We start from the raw sequence: 7,899 nt of genomic DNA on the forward strand, positions 1-7,899 counted from the left end.
GAATCCTGCATTCCCCAGAAAACTTCTGATTGCCTTAACATTGGCAGGTGGTGGTAATTTTTCAATTACCTCTACCTTAGCTTGATCCACCTCTATTCTCTTGTTTGAAATTTTGTGCCCAAGGACAATTCCTTTAGTCACCATAAAGTGACATTTTTCCCAGTTTAAAACCAGGTAAGTCTCTTGGCTCCTTTTCAGAACATGTGCTAGATAATCAAGACAGGAGCTGAATAAGTCTCCAAATACTGAGAAGTCATCCATGAAGACTTCCAGAAAATTTTTCACCATATCAGAGAAAATAGAAAGCATGCATCTCTGAAAGGTTGCAGGTGCATTGCACAGACCAAATGGCATCCTTCTGTAGGCAAATACTCCAGATGGACATGTGAATGCTATCTTTTCTTGATCTTGGGGATCTACTGCAATTTGGTTGTAACCTGAATAGCCATTCAAAAAGCAGTAATAGTCATGACTTGCTAGTCTTTCTAGCATTTGGTCTATGAATGGTAAAGGAAAATGATCCTTTCTGGTGGCTGTATTGAGCCTTCTCTAGTCAATACACATACGCCACCCTGTAACTGTTCTCGTAGGAACCAGTTCGTTCTTTTCATTATGAACCACTGTCGTACCTCTCTTTTTGGGTACAACTTGGACAAGACTCACCCAGGGGCTATCAGAAATAGGATAAATAATCCCAGCATCTAGTAATTTAGTGACCTCTTTCTGCACCACCTCCTTCATGACAGGATTCAGCCGCCTTTGTGGTTGAACCACTGGCTTGGCATTATCTTCCAGTAGGATCTTGTGCATGGATCTGGCTGAGCTAATGCCCTTAAGATCACTAATGGACCACCCAAGAGTTGTCTTGTGTGTCCTTAGCACCTAAATTAGTGCTTTCTCTTCCTGTGGCTCTAAAGCAGAGCTTATGATTACAGGAAAAGTGTCACCTTCTCCCAGAAATACATATTTCAGGGATGGTGGTAGTAGTTTGAGCTCAGGTTTAGGAGGTTTCTCCTCTTCCTGAGGAGTTTTCAGAGGTTCTTTTATTTCATCTGGTTCCTCTAGATCAGATTGAACATCTTTAAAGATTTCCTCTAGCTCTGATTCGAGACTCTCAGCCATACTGATCTCCTTTACCAGGGAGTCAATAATATCAACACTCATGCAGTCCTTTGATGTGTCTGGATGCTTTATTACTTCAACAGCATTTAGCCTAAACTCATCCTCAGTGACTCTCAGGGTCACTTCCCCTTTTTGGATGTCAATGAGGGTTCGTCCAGTTGCTAGGAAAGGTCTTCCTAGAATGAGGGTTGTACTCTTGTGCTCCTCCATCTCCAGCACTACAAAGTCAGTGGGAAAGGCAAATGGCCCAACTGTGACAATCATGTCCTCAATTACGCTTGATGGATATTTAATGGAGCCATCAGCAAGCTGAAGACAAATCTAGGTTAGTTTGACCTCTTCAGTCAAGCCAAGCTTTCTGATAGTGGATGCAGGGATTAGGTTGATACTTGTCCCAAGATCACATAGAGCTATCTTGGTACAAGTACCCTCTAATGTGCATGGTATCATAAAGCTCCCAGGATCCTTAAGCTTCTCTGGTAAGCTCTTTAAGATGACTGCACTACATTCTTCGGTGAGAAAGACTTTTTCAGTTTCTCTCTAATCCTTCTTATGACTTAAGATCTTTTTCATGAACTTAGCATAAGAAGGTATTTCTTCAAGTGCCTCTGCAAACGGAATCTTGATTTCAAGAGTCCTAAGATAGTCTGCAAAGCGGGCAAATTATTTATCCTGTTCCGCTTGGCAGAGTTTCTGAGGATAAGGAATTTTAGCTTTGTATTCTTCAACCTTGGTTGCTGCAGGTTTATTTCCTACAGAGGCAGGTTAAGAAGCCTTCTTGAGGGAGTTATTATCAGCACTTATAGGTGTCTGATCCCTCATTGGCGTTTGAACGCCAGGATAGGAGGAGGAATGGGCATTTAACACCAAATTCCTACCTTTTTCTAGCATTTGAACGCCATAACTGGACATGGGTTGGGCGTTTAATGCCAACTTTTCACCATTTTCTGGCATTTAAACGCCAGAACTGGGCATCCATTAGGCGTTCAACGCCAGTTTTTCACCTTTTTTCTGGCGTTTGAACGCGAGAATTAATCCTCTCTGGGCTGTTAATGTTCTCAGAGGGACTTTGGGTGGCAGTTTGCTCATCCTCTGTCATTTGTTCTTTTCTTGGCTTTCTGCTTCTTTGAGTTGAGGTATTTAATATTTTTCCACTTCTTAATTGAACTGCTTGGCACTCTTCTGTTATCTGTTTTGATAATTGCTGTTTTGTCTGATTCAATTGTGATTCCATATTCTTATTAGCATTTTTGGTTTCTTGTAGCATCTTCTTAAATTCTGCTAACTGTTTTGTTATAGAAGATAATTGTTGATTGAGTTCAGCAACTTGTTCCTGAGGACTAAAGTCAGTTGATACTGCCTTAGCTTCTTATTTCATGGAGGACTCACTATTTAAGTACAGATGCTGATTTCTAGCAACCGTATCTATAAGCTCTTGAGCCTCTTCAATCGTCTTTTTCATGTGTATAGATCCATGAGCTGAGTGGTCTAGAGATATATGAGCTTTTTCTGTAAGCCCGTAGTAGAAGATGTCTAACTGCACACACTCTGAAAACATTTCAGAGGGGCTTTTCCTTAGCATTTCTCTGTACCTTTTCCAGGCATCATAAAGAGATTCATGATCCTCTTGGTTAAAGCCTTGGATATCCAGCCTTAGTTGTGTCATCCTTTTTGGAGGGAAATATTGATTCAGGAATTTGTCTGATAACTGTTTCCATGTTCTTATGCTAGCTTTGGGTTGGTTATTTAACCACCTCTTAGCTTGGTCTTTTACAGCAAATGAAAATAGCAATAATCTATAGATATCCTGGTCCACTTCCTTATCACGTACTATGTTAGCAATTTGTAAGAATTGTGCCAGAAACTCAGTAGGCTCTTCCTGTGGAAGACTGGAATACTGGCAGTTTTGCTGCACCATGATAATGAGCTGAGGATTTAGCTCAAAAGTGTTAGCTCTTATGGGGGGTGTTCATACCCTGGGTCGAGGTGTCCAACCTGGGATGTTCTACAGACAAAGCGACCGACCTCTTCAGGTCAGGATGACCCGACCTCTTCTCAAAGAGCTCGTCCAAGTCACAAGAAAGCCCAAATAAAGGGCCCAAATAGAGGAACACGACCCCAATCCAAAGGCAGCCCTAGCCTATAGAGATAAAGGATAGTTCCCATGAAAGATAAAGATAAAGATAAGATAATATAACCAACTTATCTTATCTGCAAAGGTCACTCTACACCATTATAAATACACTGAAGCACCCATGTATAACTCATACTCTGATTCTACTCAATACCTGTTTAATACCCTTGCTAACTTAAGCATCGAAGTCCCTTGCAGGTACCCCCACCCTCCGGGGACGAAGGAATCAGCACCGCCACCAAGTCCAACAAGTCGGACACAGCGACTCCGACCATTACAGAAGATCTCATCTGAGATCGACCCATAGTTTCAGGTAACCCTCGGAACATTGGCGCTGTTGCCGGGGAACCTAGAAGTCATCCCATCACCATGGCGGACGACCATGACAACGACCACACCTCAGACCTAGAAGAAAGAACGCCGCATAAAAATGTGGACACCACACCAAAAGATACTTCCCAAATCAACAACAAGAAGAACTCCCCAAACAAGGGAGCCATGGATGCATTTGAAGACAGGTTAAAACAACTTGAAGAAGATGCCCTACGTCAACGAGAGGCTGAAAAGGACCTACAAAGGGAAATAAGGCGATGCCGGAAATTAGAAAACAAACTCCTAAAACTTGAAGCCGATGTTAAGACTAAAGCCAGCCGATCCACTCCTGAAGATAGCGCCCGAAAGGAGCAAGACCCATTCTCCAAGGAGATCATGAAGACGAAAATCCTAAAGGACTTTAAACTCCCAGACATGACCTTATACGACGACACTACAGATCCCGGCCATCATCTCAGCAACTTCAGAAGCAGAATGTATCTCACCGACGTCTCAGATGCAGTTCGTTGCAAAGCCTTTCCAACTACTTTAACAGAAACAGCAATTAGATGGTTCGACAACCTCCCTCCTAGGTCCATCTCAAGTTTCGACGACATGGCTAAGAAATTCCTGGCCAGATTCTCCATCCAAAAGGACAAAGCTAAACATGTTCCGAGCTTACTGGGAAATAGACAAGGAGAACGGGAAACCCTGCGCAACTACATGGAAAGATTCAACAAGACATGCATGGATATACAGAACCTGCCAACAGAAGCCGCTATTATGGGCCTCATTAATGGCTTACGAGAAGGGCCCTTTAGTCAATCTATATCAAAGAAGTACCCCACATCTCTGATCGAGGTGCAGGAATGAGCGAAAAAGTACATCAACATGGAGGAAAACTCCCGATTAGGAGAGACCTCGAAGGCCGGGTTCACCCCCCGGGATAAAGACAAAGATTCTAGAAAGAAGAAAGACCGACATGGAGAGAAAATAAAAAATACCACAATTACACCCCTCTTCGGGTGTCTCTTGTGGATGTATACAGAGAGGTTTGCAACACGGAAAAAATACCACCAGCTCGGCCACTCAAAGGCAAAAAAGGAGGAGGAAACCGGGCTGAATATTATGAATACCATCGGATCTGCGGACACTCCACCAATGAGTGTTTCGACTTAAAAAATGTCATAGAAAAGCTCGTACGAGAAGGAAAGCTAGATCGATATCTGGCCACTATGATGATGAACAAAGAAAAAGAAGAAGAGCAGAAGATGTCGGACCAACCGCGCGATCATCTCGAACACCAGAAAGACATGTCCACATGATACATGGTGGATTTGCCGTGGGAGGAATCTCCAAATCATCCCACAAAAGACATCTCAAAGACGTATATCACGTCATAGGAATGGAGGAAGCACCCAACATTTTGGCGATCACTTTTACCAAGGAAGACGTATCCGGCGTCGCATCAGGGCATGCCGATCCCATGGTCATCACTATTATACTGGCAAACGCAAATCTTCACCGCACGCTGATAGACCAGGGGAGCTCCGCCGATATCTTATTCAAAACTGCTTTCGACAAACTCGGCTTGGAAGAAAAAGAACTCAGAGCGTATTCGGACAGCTTGTTCGGGCTAGGAGATACCCCAATTCAACCGATGGGATACATCTCGCTCTACACAACTTTCAGAAAAGGAAGTCAGTCAAGAACACTCAAAATAGATTACATCGTAGTCGACGTAAGTTCAGCCTACAATGCCCTAATAAGTCAGACAACGTTAAATCAGCTCGGCGCAATAGTCTCGACTCCGCATCTATGCATGAAGTTCCCAACTGTAGGAGGAATAGCTACGATAAAAGCAGATCAGAAGATGGCGTGCCGCTGTTACAACGAAAGTCTAAACCTCAGAGGCAGAGGAGAAGAATTCCACACAATTGAGCTCGGTGGAGTTCAGAGGCGAGAAGAGCTCCGCCCACAACCTGAAGGAGAAATAGAGAAAATCCAGATCGGGGATACCCCGGACGAAACAACCAATATCGGCACACTCCTAAAAGAAGACATAAAAGAATCACTCATACAGTTTCTAAGAGACAACGCGACCTCTTTGCGTGGAAGGCCGCAGACATGCCGGGCATAGATCCCAAGCTAATGTGCCACAAGCTAGCAGTCTACCCAGGATCTCGGCCGGTACAACAAAGGCGTAGAAAGCTAGGACCAGAACGCTCTCAAGCTGTGGAAGAATAGGTACGAGCTCTACTAGAGGCAGGTTTCATAAGAGAAGTCAAATACCCGTTATGGCTTGCTAATGTCGTATTGGTAAAAAAGTCAAACGGGAAGTGGAGAATGTGCACTGACTACACTGATCTCAACAAAGTCTGCCCAAAAGATCCTTATCCGCTCCCAAACATCGACGCACTGGTAGATGCCTCCTCCGGATATAAATACCTCTCCTTCATGGATGCATACTCGGGATATAACCAAATCCCAATGTACCCACCCGACGAAGAAAAAACCTCATTCTTAATCCCAAAGGCAAATTACTGCTACATTGTCATGCCCTTTGGTCTTAAAAAAGCTGGAGCCACTTACCAAAGATTAATGAACAAGGTTTTTTCGGATCACATCGGAAAGGTCATGGAAGTCTACGTGGAAGACATGCTAGTAAAGACGCAAAATGAAGAGATGTTATTATTCGACTTGACACAAGTATTCAACACTATAAGACGACACGACATGCGACTCAATCCCGCAAAATGCACCTTCGCAGTAGAAGCTGGTAAATTCTTGGGTTTTATGATCATATAGAGAGGAATTGAGGCAAACCCGGATAAGTGCAGGGCCATACTTGACATGAAAAGTCTGACTTGTGTCAAAGAGGTACAACAACTCAACGGGAGGTTGGCTGCCTTGTCCAGATTCCTGGTCGGATCAGCAATAAGATCTCTCCCCTTCTACGCCACTCTAAGGAAGGAAAAGGAGTTTGAATGGATAGCGGAATGTGAGTAAGCCTTTCAAGACTTCAAAAGATTCCTGGGACGGCCACCTATACTAACTCGGCCACGGGAAGGAGAACCACTCATATTGTACCTCGCGGTAGGAAATCGGGCAATAGCCTCAGCACTGGTCCGAGAAGACAACAGCGGGCAACAGCCCATATACTTTATCAGCAAAGCATTACAAGGATCCGAGCTGAACTACCAGAAAATGGAAAAGTTCACTTACACTCTCATACTAACATCATGACGACTTCGCCCATACTTCCAGGCTCACACCATTAGAGTTCGGACCAACCAGCCCATAAAAGGGATTTTATAGAAAACAGACTTGGCAGACAGAATCTTGCAATGGGCAGTCGAGTTGTCCGAATTCGACCTTCAATACGAAGCTCGGACGGCCATCAAATCTCAATATCTGGCTGACTATATTGCGAAATTCACAGACACACCAAAAATCCCCACAGAATGGAACCTGTATGTGGATGGTTGCTCAAATAAAATGGGAAGTGGCGCGGGTGTAATAATTGAAAGCAACCAGGGAACCCAAATCAAACTCTCCCTCAAATTCGGGTTCCCTGCCTCAAACAATCATGCGGAATATGAGGCACTACTAGCTGGTTTGAAGCTGGCTAGGGAGGTTGGAGCTCAAAAACTTATCATCTTCAGTGACTCACAGGTAGTTACTTCACAAATAGCAGGAAGCTACCAAGCCAAAGATCCCACTATGAAAAAGTACTTGGACAAAACCAAGGAACAACTCGGACAATTCGGAGAGTATGAGATTCGTCACATATCCCGAGAACAGAATGCACGGGCCGATGCACTCTCAAAACTAGCCAGCATCAAACCAGGAGGCAATAATAGAAGCCTCATCCAAGAAATTCTACAGAATTCATCAATCTCAGAAGAAGAAAAAGTCCTAGCCATAACATGACGCGATCAGGGATGGATGACTCCCATAATTAACTACCTCAGAACAGAAGCTCTCCCCACAGATAAGAAAGAGGCAAAGAGGTTAAAACAGGAAGCACAATACTATACCATCATAAATAATACTCTATACAAAAGAGGGATTTCAATACCACTGTTAAAATGTGTGCCGACTTCCAACACAAAAGACGTCCTAGAAGAAGTACACAGTGGCATTTGTGGCAATCACCTCGGAGCGCAGGCACTCGCCAAAAAGGTACTTCGGGCAGGATTTTATTGGCCAACCCTACAAAAAGAAGCTGTAGAATTTGTAAAGACATGATCATCATGTCTGAAACATGCCAACTTCCACATCGCCCCACCAGATGAACTCATCAATGTGACCTCACCTTGGCCGTTCGC

Source organism: Arachis duranensis, chromosome 2 (assembly GCF_000817695.3).
Source record: "Arachis duranensis cultivar V14167 chromosome 2, aradu.V14167.gnm2.J7QH, whole genome shotgun sequence".
Classification (NCBI taxonomy): domain Eukaryota; kingdom Viridiplantae; phylum Streptophyta; class Magnoliopsida; order Fabales; family Fabaceae; genus Arachis; species Arachis duranensis.